This window comes from Triticum aestivum, chromosome 6B, assembly GCF_018294505.1.
Source record: "Triticum aestivum cultivar Chinese Spring chromosome 6B, IWGSC CS RefSeq v2.1, whole genome shotgun sequence".
Classification (NCBI taxonomy): Eukaryota; Viridiplantae; Streptophyta; class Magnoliopsida; order Poales; family Poaceae; genus Triticum; species Triticum aestivum.
The window spans coordinates 96548201-96562133 of NC_057810.1; the positions used below are offsets into that span (position 1 = coordinate 96548201).

Genomic DNA, 13933 nt, shown 5'->3' on the forward strand with positions numbered 1-13933 from the left:
CATGGTAAGTATCTGCAAACCACAAACTGCCGTATATCTGTAATTAACTCTCCGAACAAGGATGCTCGGTTCACACCAATGCCACGAGCACCAATATAGCAACCATCTTCAGCCTAGGCACTTCCCCAACAAATCTTTCCGCAGCTTTGTACAATGGAACCAACAGGTGAGCATCATAGGTTGAGTACTTCAGTTTTTAGTTTTAATGAAATCATACTGAAACAACTGAATATGATATTGATCAGCAAACAAAGAAAAAACACAATAAGTATTAAACATCGTCTGCGATCGCAGGAACAATATTTGCAACTGACAATGGATTAATGACTTAGGTAATGCCATGCTTACATGCATATCATCAATTTGCGTAGAAACTTTTTGTCTAAAGAGGCGCAGAGGAGAATGTGTTCCTTGCTTTTTTTGTTGAACCAAGCAATTCAAAACCCTCGAGGAAGGCACCATGATCAGAAGAACCAAGGCTAGACCAAAACTGATGCAAGTTGCAGACCGAGTATGCAAGATTTTGTACAACTGGCTTCTTTGTTGCAGTATAACAGGCCCATCCTCAACTGTTTCAAGAATGTTGCAGCTATTAAACACCTGGTAATGTATGAAGTTAACATTTACCTGCACTAGTATATATCTACATCTTCTAAATTTGGCTTCAAATTTGTCATGTAAAAATTAATGCAAGATATCCAACTGTCTGAGCAGTACATACAGAGGGTAGACGGAAACAGTAAACAAGCAGATGAAAAGAAGACTGAAGGTGTACCATAATTCATCAAGGCAAAAAAAAGATAGTATCTTAACTGACAATATTAAGTAAACAATTCTTATAAACAGAAAGATGTGAAGGAAAAAAGGAAGGCTGGACTGAAATTGCATCTTCAGTTTAAATGGGGGTTATCCCCATAGAAACTACTGTCCACTATCATCACTTGTCTCCTCCAGAGCATCTGGAAAGGGCACGACAGGAACGTGTTTGATGACCACAAGTTAACAGCTAGAGAACCACGACGTCTGATGGTGGTCTTTGTGCTTATCATGCAAAGGATGCTCAAACGCCGGACTTCATTGACAGAGTATAAAATTGTACTATGCCATCTAATTTAGGCGTTTCTCCCTTTCCCCCAAATATTAAACTTCACTGAACCTTTCAAATTCCTTAACTGATTGTCCAGGACAGTGAAATGCTTGTTTTAGTTCCTCTAAATAAGTTGAATGGGCGTGACTGTAGGCACTGTAGTATGATCAGAACTATGGACGGTGAAACTACAGGTTGCTGGCGATGAGACCAGTACTTGCCATATAAATAATCTTATAGACTGTAAAAAAAATTACATACTGATACAATAGACAGTACCTCTTTAGCCTACGACAAAGCCTGAGCGCAACTTCATGTTAGTAGTTGCTAAGACGTAGTATGTATTGTTCCAGTGGCCTTTGCCAAATGATATGTTCTTGGGCTCTGCCGCGTCATGTGCATACCGAGGTGCCTGAAACCCCAAACTGATTAGCTCCCAATTAATTACTAACCAAACAGGAACATGATGAAGGATTCCAATAGCTTAATTAATGTACAAGTAAGCATTAATAGCAACATTTCAGCATGAGAAATTGAGGATTAAAAAGAGGACTCGCAATATGTGGTATCACTTACCTTAGACTGAAGACAAATCAATGACTAAACTTGGTTAAGAAGAATGGAGTCACCGATTGTTCCAAATCCTTTCTCCCAAGAGTACATGTTGCAGAAGTCGTACGCCTCTCCAAGCGAGTCAAAACATATACCCGGTTTTAGGACAATGACATTGCCCGAGCGGTTCTCAACAAAAGCCCTCACTGCTTTCTTGAAAGCACTCGCGCAAGACGGGCAAGGGGCCTTACTGGGTGCCGCCAGCTCCTATCATAAGCCTGAAAATGTAACTCTTCCAAAAAAGAGTTCAGACTATCATCCACGTTATTATCAAAATTCTGAACTACTTGCACATTCGATTAGATTTTCCTAAAATGTCGCAAAAGCAGTAAGAACTATACTAAAATGATTCATATCATGCAACATTATTCCACAGACGGCAGGTAAGTGCACACTATCATATATATTATTGTCAAACTTCTGAATGCTTGTACATCGGTCACACTTTACTAACATGGCGCAAAAAGAAGTGCCAACATTACTATTTTTGAATTTCTACCAACCAATAGCGCATACATATCTCAGCAGCACCTTTGTCATGCCAAATGGATTGACTGCACAATTTGTCCTAGTCGTTCTTGCATCCGTATGATAAACATTGTTTACTAAGTATCCCCAAATTAATAAATAAACAAGAAAGACCGCACACACCAACGCGAGAATTGTTCCCTGCGAAATCAGAACGAACCCCTTAGACAATCCTGGCGCTTGAGGGTTCATTTCCCCTGTTGAGATTTCTGATTGTCTATGCTCTCCAATGTACCACCTGTTGTCCTCTGCTCGTCCTTGTTTTCTCGACCCCAGCTTTACCCTAAAGAAATGTTCACATACTTTAATCAATTACAAACACTGGAAGTTCACCCGAACATAACTGAATTACCGACCACAAAGCAGCAACAGCAAAATTAATAACTAACCGAGCACCCACCAACTATCTCCTGCATGCACTCTGTCCTCTCGACATTTAGCCATCTCTTGCCATACCGGATGCCAAAACCCTTCTCTCACGAATACAAGTTGTAGAAGTCATACGCCTCGACAAAAGAGTCGAAAGTAGTGCTAAGAACAGGTGTGATCACATTTTCAGATGGGTTCTTCGCGAAACACCTGAATGCCTTCTCAAACGCACTCACACGAGGTGGGCACGGTGTTCTGCTGGGGCGGCAGCATTAATCCTTAGCCTGCAAACACAGGCAACACAAACAATGAAACTTCTAACTGCAGAAAGCAATCAACATACAAAACAGAGGCACATATAGCATGATTTTTTTCTAATCGCAGGGAGCAACCAGCCTACCAACACAGGCACATATACTATGAATTTTCAAAATGCAGACACCAAACATACTGCAAACAACAGTACATAATTTAGTAATTTCCTTACTGCAGAGAGCAACCAGCCTGCTCTCATATAGTGTGAATTATCTAAATGCAGGGAGAAACACTCTGCAATCACCAGTACATATATCGGAAATCTTTTCACTCAGAGAGTAATCAGCATGCATTTGTACTTTCAGAGACAATTGGCGCCTGAATTTTGTGAATGCAGAGAACAAATCAGCGTGGAAACACACGCACATACAGCAGAAATTTATTAATGCAGACAGCAACCAGCACTTGCTCAAAATGGATGATATATTCAGTCATTTCTACTTTCATTTCCTAAGTCACATAATATCTTATGGAATGCAAAGTTGCTATTTCACCAACCTTTGTTCCACCCCGGTGCTTGGGGATTCCTCTTCCCCGTTGACAGCTCCGACATTGCCGGTGAGCTCTCCCTTCTGTTCGCCGCCCCCTCCTGCGCCAAGAAGGTTTGTGCTTAGCCGCTGTCCACCATCTGATGTTGACATGTTGTGCCGCCTCCCTGCGGTGCCACTTGCAGATCCACCACGGCAGAGTCATTGACAACCACAGGAGCCGGCACCAAGCTCTTCCCCACCTCCTCAAGCAGACTGGATCTGAATCTTGCAACAAATCCATCCTCTAGATCAGCAAACGAGAGAGCTAAAATATGGAAGCAGCACCGCCGAAAAAAGCAAAGATCCATGTACCTACTGATTGGCTGCATCAGGAACTTCATGGCCGCTCGCCGGCATCGCTAGTTGCCTTTGACCCGAAGCCTTCAGCTTCCAAATGACCCGGTCTTGCCTTCAATTCGTTTTGTGCATGGATTCTGATCCACGGATCAGACGGGAACACGGATTCTGGTCCACGGCTCACCACGTCAGAGGCCGACGGCCGTCCACACCAACCAGCGCTGCCGCGATCGTATTTCACTACAGTACTCAATTTTCTGGCGGACTGCCTGCATGCGTATAGAACTCTGGCGCGGATCCACGAGCGCTAACCGACGACGTAGATAACGAGCTCATTTGAGCGCGCGCTCACTTGCTCCACGTCCGCATGGCATCAAGTATTGCTGCAAAATTAGTAATTTGGTTGCAGTACATAATTAAAATTGTGGCGCGTGGCTTACTATGTAATGCTATTAGCAGGATGGTTTATGGCATCAGATTTGACAGTAGTCTGCAACGGTGGAAAGGTGTACGAAGAAATTGCTGATTACCATGTGACGCGGTGCCCGATGTCGCTCGTGGAACTGATTGAAGAGTGAAGAAGGTTCGCCTCTCTGGATGGATGGATGCGGAGGATGATAAAGGAGGTCCAAGGTGAGAAATATTGCCGGCGACAGCGAGCCATCGACGCAGCCGCTTCCCGGTGTCCCTATTTGGCGAGCTGGGCACCAGAAGTCACGGAAGCACGCACCCCGGGTCGATGAGATGGCTCCATGTGCTGCTTCTTCCATTTGCTACGGCCTCCTGGTCAGTCATACCCGTCGTCCCGCCTGGACCGCTTGAAGGGCGGCGATGGGGACCTCCTGGACGGCGGCGAGTGGCACAAACACGTTGGGGGCTGCAGGAGGCGCGGTCACGGATGCGCTCGGGGCGCGAGGAGCCGATGGACGGCAGAGGCAGGCCGAGGGCCGCGGGGGCGAGCGGGTGGGCGGCGGACCGCCGGCGGCGGCGGCTGAGGCGGTGGCACCGAGACGAGGCGGTCCTCGGGGCTGTCGGGCGGCGGAGGCAGCGGGCGGGGCGCCCCAGAGCCGGGCGGAATTCTATCAGATCCAAGGGCTTATTTGTAAAACTGAATCGTTTTTTCAGATATATTCACTTAAAGAGGGACTGCGGGTGCAATTTCCAGATAACAAGAGGGCCTTTTCACAAAAGTGTCGTGATGACAGACGCAAGCAATACCTGGTTTATTATTATTAGAAAAAGTGCCCGTGCGTTGCAACGGAAGAAGAAAAAAATAGCACATGCTCTAACCCAATAAATTAAATTAGTGACGTTTCAATAATTTATATACCACAAAAGGTGTAAAAAGGTGTAATGAAAAGTATAGTTTATAAGTCAGATATGAAACATATTTTTTGAGTTTTCTGTGTGTGTTCTAACCTGTGTACATATATTATATATTAGTACAACATTGCCTAATCCTTATCCAGCTATGAATGTTCTTTGTCTCCTTTTTAGTTTTATTAATAATGTTGTAAAGGCAAGAGCTCCTCCCTCCCGGCGTGTGGGACGAAACAGGTCACCGTTGCCGCACTTTCTCTAAAAAAATTGTAATAGGTGCTAGCACGCAAGCATCGAGCCAAGGTTTTGTGTTTTGTTTTGAAAAATTTACTGTCCTTGAATGAATCGGTGAATTTTGGATTTTTGATTTTTTTTTTTGGAAAATCTCGGACGAAAAGGACTGAGATTGTACATTTTTTAATTATGAATTTCAAAATTCGGAATTTGTTTTTTAACGAAAAATGAGCAAAATATGAACTAAAAACGAATTGTACAATTTTTTTTAATCCTGCAGCAATGGACTAAACCAGAATCTATCTGAACAACACCGATCCTTTGATTGATATACACCCACGAATAGCTCTGAACAATTCAATTTAGCAGACTATCCCAAACTTCAATCAGCAGGAATACCACAGTACTTACTACTCATCTTGGTGTGGTTAATACTTTCTCTGTTTTTATTTAGTTTGCATATTAGGTTTGATTGAAGTCAAACTTTGCAAAGTTTGACCAAGTTTATAAAATAAAAATTTGTCATAACAAATCTATATGATGTGAAAGTACATTCAATAATGAATCTAGTGGTATTGATTTTTTATTGTATATATTAATATTTTTGTTTATAAACTTAGTCAAAACTTACAAATCTTGACTTTGACCAAAGTTAATATGTGGACTAAATAAAACCGGAGAAAGTACTATATCAATCTCAGCAGGAATGCCTAGTACTTGCATCCAGCAGCTTCCAGCAGCTTCCGATACATTTTTGATTAAAAAAAGGCACGAGGCACCCAAAATCCCCACTCATCGCCACTGAGTGCCCCTTCCATAGTCCACTATCCACACATCGCCGTTTCTCTCATCCACTCAGGCGCCGCTCCGCCTCCGTCTTCTTCCTGCTACCTCACCACCCAAGCAGACACCACCCAAGCGCTGCTCTCCTATCCTCATTCCTCAGCCGCGGTGGCTACTGGCCAGCCACTTCCTGGCTGGCAGCGCCGGCGTGTTTGCTGCAACGGCTGGGGCGGTGGCCGCCTGCTCGTCGGCGCACGGGGGCCGGGGCGGAGTCCCGTGCCGTGGTGGTGGATCCCCTCCCGGTGGGTGGCTGTGGGCAATGGGGCCGGTGTGCAGTGGCTTGATTGCTCGCCAGATCTGGCGGCCGGCCAGCACGCGCGGGGGCTAGCTGTGGCGCCTGTGGCAGAGGCAGTCTTCTGGTGGTGCTGCTCGTCTGCCGGTGGCCGTGGATGTGGCGGCGCCTATGCAACATCACCTATGCCCAAATCCAATCCAATCCAGCCCCTTTTCTGCTGTGTTTATGCCCAAATCACTTGACAGGCGACACATGCAGCGCCGGCCTGCCGTGAGCAGCTCCGGTGAGCCACGTCTTCCTTCTTCAAGCAAGGCAAGTCTCCTCGTTCTGGCTCTGCTCGATCAATTATCACTGCACATCAGCGGCTTCGTGCACGCAAATCTCTTTGGTACAAGCGGAGTAACATTTCTTCGTCAGGCACCGTATGTACCATGGCGCTTTCGCCGGTTAGCTCGAGACGGACACCCCATGGTGTGCACGCCCGGACTCTGCTTCGGCCGAGAACCTCTGCAGCCTCCGGGCTGCCTGCCTGGCGGAGACAGCGTCGAGCTGCAACTGCTCGTGCCGGCACTCCTTGCTACAGAAGGGTGTGTCCCCTCTGTACATGAAGACGTCGCTGTCGCGCGCCAGCCGCTTGGCGCAGAGCGCGCACGCGTCCAGCGCCGGCATGCCGGGCTCGCCCACCGGCTCGTGGCGCGGAGGCCGGCGGCGACGACCTCGTTGCTCTTGGCGACGCCAAGCCATGCCTGGCTCCACTGCCGGAGCCTCTCCCACGGTTCACCGTTGTGGTAGCGCCCGCACTCCAGGCCGAAGCCGCCCCGCCGCAGCGCCTCGGTCCGCCGCGCCCGACGCCTACAACGGCAGCCGCGCTATACAACCCCGCCGCGATGCCTCGCCCCGTTCCTGGGCTCGGGCAGCGTGGACGCCCGCCACAACGCATCCCCTGCCTTGGTTTCTGCGGCGTCAATGCCGGCGGCAAGCGGCGGGGCGTGACCGGCGGTAAAGTGGAGGCAAAAGCAATGGATAAATGGTGGAGGAACGGAACGTTATCCCTTTAAGACAGGACTGCGGGTTATTTTCTCATAAACGGGAGGACTTTTTTGCAAAAAGGCCAGCGACGTACGACCAGAAGCCATCGCTGGTTTATTAGTAGGTAAAGATTATTATTATTATTATTTATATATATACTAGCAAAAGAGCCCGTGCTTTGCAACGGGAGAGAAAACATAACACACACTCTTAACCCAACAACCATCACCCAAGACCACAATAGGTTCATCTCCTTTATTTTTGCGAGGCATCATATTTGTGTTGCCGCTTATCCTCCTTCTCAACCTCGTCGGTGATGATCTCGGTGTTCACACAAAACAAAAAACATGTTTGAATATGTTTAATCCTAAGTCTCTCTCTCTCTCCCTCTCTCCTCCCTCTCCTCCCCTCTCTCTCTCTCACTCTCGCGATGAGAAATCTGTTGTTTTCCTCTGTGACATTTTTCAGAGGTATGCATGTGTAGTTATCGACGTTTTTTCCCCTATATTGTTATAGTGGGGTGTTTATTTGCAATCCGGGTCGCCGCCGGTACGAAAGGAAAACAGATCTTACGCTATAAATTATAAGTTTGCTCACAAAACGATATTTTAAAAATATTTAACATGTAAAATTAACATCATACTTAGATTCCACATATTTTTCTAATAAAATTTCATATATAATATGTTAAAATCGAAGTTACAGTTTAAAAGATACGGATAATTTAGAAAATCATTTATTTGACTTAAATATATTCCAAAATAATATTTAAAAATACTTAACAGGTGAAAATAATCTCATATTCATATTCTACATATTTTCTAATCAAATTTCATATATAACATGTTCAAATCGAAGTTACGGTTTAAAAGATATGGATGATTAAAAAAAACATTGTTTGACTTAATATGATCCGCGGATGAATTACCTAAAACATAGGGGGTTCGAAAAATATAAAATAACAGTTCGTGTGTGACTTAAATCCAGACTGCGGGTTGATTTCAACAAAATACAGGGACTTTTGTGTAAAATATAAAAAAAAGATTCATTTTAACTTAACACAGGACTGCGGGTTGAATTCTTTGGAATAGAGGGACTTTTTTGAAAAATGCCATGACGGACAAAAGAACCCAATTTGCTTTATTATTGGTAGTTACCTCTACCTCATCCACCGTACATTATTCCAAGATGCGTGCAGCCTTAATGGCTTTTCTAATGCGTTGTAATTAGCGGGTTTAAAATATGAACCCGACCCGCAATGGAGAACTACCGCTCCTATATTCTGGGGATATCTATCGTTCTTTTCTCGCTTATGGCTAGTCAACTTTCTCCCTCTCGTTACCTCGATCAGATCAGGAATTTCGCATGTGTCATATCCATAGATTTGATGCGATCTTGACCAAGGGCCTCCAAAACTGATTGCCGGCGTCGTGACAGGCGGCACCATCCGTCCTCAATGCTTGCGGCGATGTGGTTAGCCGACTGCAGGTTTGTGTGCATCCATGGGCATATATACATGAAATTTGAACATCAGGTGCATGCTTACATGATTCGTCCCTTGATCTTTCAACTCTCATCTCTATTGCTTCATGTGGATCAACAGGATATGAGCACCGCAGGGAGTAATGCGTTGAGGCGACGTGACATGTACAAGGTTAATCGATGTTTGCCGGTGACCTGTGGGTGACTGTACGCGTGATGGAGACGGCAACTAGTGGTGTACTTGAACATGCGACATCACTCACCGCCATCGATGATGACGACGAGCCAAATCATGCGACATTGCCGACTACCGTCGCCGATGACAACCAGCCAAACCATGCAACATTGTCAATCACCGTCGACGATGACGACGTCCGCATACCGGACCCATGCTCAGGAACACGATACTCCAAGATCTAATAAAGGCGGTTGTAGCATGCGTGATATTCGTTTGTACTTCACAGAAATATACCGTTAATTTCCTAGTAAAGAACAATGTATTTTTGGGTCTCTCATCCACATCCATCTAGGCAACATTTGAGCATCAATCACAGACTGGAGTTCGTGAATTTATCAACGAACTACTTGTAACCATGACTGTGATACACACGATCCATGCTAATTCTTTTACATACTAATTGTGTGTATATACTACATAATTTTGTAGGGACGTCTATATACTACATACTACTTTTGTGTATATACTAATTCATACCACTATCCTTTTTTATATACTACATACTACTTCAAGTTGGCACGTAAAGCATGCATTAAATTTACTTCGTCCTCGCCGGAGACCGCTCGGTGGCGTATATACGGCATTTATGATGTAATCAAAATAAGTGCCGTGATTTTTGTATAAATTTGAACTGAAACCACGCCACTTATTTTGGATCGGAGAGAGTACATCGTTATTTATATTATACATTAGTTTTTCATGCTATATACTCTGTACTTCATCTAAAGGGAAATACTCCATACTTTTTTGAAAATATATAACACACTATATACTCCATATGTCCTAAAAAATTTACTCCATTCTATATACTCCTCCTTTCAGCATGTACTATATGCTCCATACTTTCAAAAAATGGCACCATATTCATTTTATAGCAATACCACATTTTTTCTAGATATATTCCGTGTCACTTTCTGGATATACTATTTTTTCGAATGAATATACTACTCAATATTTTGGTTCAAAGAAAAGTTATATGATTTTTTTCATAAGTGAAAAAATTATGTACTGCCATTTCAAAAGAAAATACACACATACTCCATTCTATGTTTTGTAATATACTCCATACTACAACTAAGAGTAGCATGGACACTTGTCTACTAACGAGACTAGTATGTACACTCCCCCCCCCCCCCCCCCCCCCAAGCCAAAAAAGAGTAGTATGTAGACCCGTATACTTCTTAAAAAGAAGTATACTACATACACAATACTATTTTATACGCTAAGGTATTTCACGTAAAGGCCATACTCCAGACTCCAATAGTTATATGTTAATACTCCATACTACAAGTATACAGACTCCAAATGGTTTTAAAAGTACTATATATTGTTTACTATACTGTGTAGAAAATCCAAGAGATATAACGTTTCCACGCTACCTTTTTTAACGAAAACTAATCTGACTAAAAAATTGCCCTCCACCTAACAAGAATAATCGGATATCGTTTGCATCTTTATCTCATAGACAAGTTGTTGTACACAGAATTGAAGAGGTTGTTGGACCAGCGCGTCATTAGCTTCCAGATTATTTTAATCACAAAAACGAAGTCGCTGCCTATTGGATTACAGCACCCGTTAACCACGTCTCTCGACCCGGTAGACTTGATGCTACGTTTGAGGGAGAGGAAAGGGGACACGTGGAGGGCACCTAGCTAGGTGGTAACTACCATTGGTGGTAGATAAAATTTGTCCTGGGAAAATCCATCGTACCATCCGGTGGTAGTTACCCCACATGTCTCATATACTAGTATGTGGTACTATATATACTATTTTATTATTTTAAATATGTTCATATACTATATCTAAGATATTTCAAAATAAGTTACATGAAAAAATTGCATACGAACCCATAGTTTTTGTTATATTTGTGAAATACGTACATATTTGTACGTAAAAAAGAGCATACTTAAAAAATGATACATACTACCTAAAATAGGGGACAGAAAAGAGCCCGTGCGTCGCAACGGGACAGAAAAAACACACGCTCTTAACCCAATAATCATGACTCGACACCCTGATAGGTAGACGTTCTTTATTTTAACATGGCATCACATTTGTGTTCCCAATGGTGGTCTCAATGCTCACACAACGAAAATGCATTTGAATTAGGGCTGGGCATTCGGTTTATATGGTTAATACGGTTCGGTTTATTCGGTGTTTTATAATTTCGGTTTTGTAGAAATGGAAACCGAATTAATCACACAATATTTAGAAACCGAACCATATTAACCATAATATATCGGTTCGGTTTATTTGGTTAACCGAAAAACCAAAATTTACATGCACTCATCAGTATATATCACAAGAGCTAGCAACCTTAACATCAGTCCGTGCTTTATTCGGTCAAGCAAACTAGTGAACATAACTAAGTGTAAAATCACATGGGGCGTTACATGTATTATGTACCGAAGAATATGTGTGATGCGTGTAAACTAAGCAACTCATGCACTAATTGATACACTAATTGCTAGTTACTTCCATAACCAAGCGCCGGGCATGCATACATACTCCTACGAGTACTAGTTAGATTGTGAGATTTGAAACTCATCTAGCGGCTGGCCTGACGTCTGCCACAACCAACAAGTATTTGCCAGAGGACGCGCCCCCGCTGCACTTTCGAAAACAAGGTATTGCATGGGGTATCGTACATATCGGTTTTTTCGGTGTATTCGGTTTTTGGACACTGGAAACCGAACAAAAACCAAACACCGAACAACCTTAAAATTTCCCACCGAACAAAAAATCGAATCACCGAATTAATAGATAAATCGGTTAATATGGTTCGGTTCGGTTCAGTTTTTCGGTTTTCGGTTCAAAAGTGCCCACCCCTAATTTGAATAGGGTCGGTCCTAAGGCGTCTCTCTCTCTCTCTCTCTCACACACAAGCGCACGCGCGCGTGCGCGCTCGCACGCACACAATCCCTCAGAATAATATGAGAAAATATGTTGTTTTTTCCTGCGAGTTTTTCCAGAGCTGCGCATGTGTGGTTATCAATGTTTTCTTTCCTTTCAATCTGGTTTTTAATGTGTGTTTATTTGCAATTTGGATCACCGTCAGTGCGAAAGAAAAACGGACTGTGCACTATAGATTAAGTTTGCATTCAAATTAATAGTTTAGAAATATTTAACAGTTTAAAGTAGCATCATATTTAGATTCTACAATTTTTTCTAATCAAATTTCATATATAACATGTTAACAACGGAGTTACGGTTTAGAAGATATAGATAATTTTGTTTTAGAATAAAATGCAGATTGATTAACCGAAAGCTCAGTTTTTTTTTGTTAAAACACTATATGGACGGCGGGTTGATTACCTGAAACGTCAGGGGGTTTTCTAAGAAAATAAAAAAACAGTTCGGTGTGATTTAAAGATGGATTGTGGGTTGATTTCAACAAACTGACAGATTTTTTTGCAAAAAGGGGTGACGGACGACTAGAAACACTCTGTGCTTTATTATTACTAGCACAAATGCCCGTGCGTTGTAACGGGAGTGTAGAAAAAATATAACGGTGAAATATGATTGGTATGAAACGATGGGTGAGAAAAAAAGATGAAAGACGAAGCTTCGGAGGCTCGCTGCTCTAAACTTGTAAGGATTATGCTAACAAAATGATACAATAAAATGACACTAAACTTTTCCTTTGGAATGTTATTCTGATGACCTCATCAAGGGTGATGCCAGAGTTGGCAACATCTGATTCACGTCCACATATGTCATAGATATTGGTGTATGGCCAACAAAACAATTGGATGAAGGATAATGTCTGGATTGTTGACGGTATCTAGATTAGTATATTGGTGTTAGTTATTGAAAATTTTCTCACCGAGTACAATATGCATATCACATTCGATGTTAAGAGAAAACACGTGAAAAGGCACTACGCATTAACCTTACACAGGATTGATTGAAAAACAAATTAACCCGGGTTATTCGACTGCTCCAATTAGCAGTTCGTAAAGAAAAGTCAATCAGGAATTTAAGGCCCACATGTGGGTAAGGAGAAAAAATCCCCTTTGATCTCGGCCACCACCGCAACAAACTTATCACCGACACCAACGCAAAAGGGTATTTATAACTTTTATAAAACTCATCTAGTCGAGCTGGACCTAAGGGCCGCCCTACACGAGCTACACTCTGCACCTACTTCATGCATCGTCCCTCATAATTCAACTTGCTTTTAATTGTATTTTTTCCTGAATGCATTAACATTTTCTTTTAAAAACACACGAACACTTACTTAAATCACATAACATTTCTAAAATTACAAACTTTTTAACATGCAAACACTTCTTGAATTACATGAACGTTTTTAAAAAAGGGTGATTTTTTTAAGAAAATGTGAAAAATATTTCAATACATAAACTCTTTTTTAAAAACTAATACAAACATTTTAAAACGCAAAGGCACTTTTTGAAAAATCTTGTTTTTTTTTCAAAAAGCACAAACACATTTTAAATTACAGAACCATTTTTTAAAGTATGCAGACACTTTGTAAAATTATATAAGCAGATTTCACGAAAAAATACGAACCACTAATTCTGTAGGATGCACGTATAGAACTTGAAATCCACGTACGTATATGGATTCTGTATCCAAGAAATAAAATCTACTATACCTCTTTAGCACAAAATAAAAAAAATGTACCTAGTACCTTGTGTGTATCTGCGTATAATGAACTCAGAGATATTCATCTGTCCGCTCAACATGCGTGCACGCCAGCGCTAACACGTGGGTTGATAGCGAGAAGAAACCAGATGCCTCGCTGGCGCTCCAGCGTTGTGGTTCCACACGCTATCGACAACCCAATAATA

General features: G+C 42.6%; 1 long non-coding RNA gene across 1 annotated transcript; it reads right to left on the reverse strand.

The window, feature by feature from the left end:
* Positions 1-2371: 2371 nt before the first annotated feature.
* On the reverse strand, positions 2372-2882 carry LOC123133641 (uncharacterized). Its single transcript, XR_006465331.1, has 3 exons — positions 2807-2882; positions 2628-2733; positions 2372-2510 (listed from the first exon to the last, which is right to left on the reverse strand). It is a non-coding gene; the product is annotated as an uncharacterized lncRNA (long non-coding RNA).
* Between the last annotated feature and the right edge of the window lie 11051 nt (positions 2883-13933).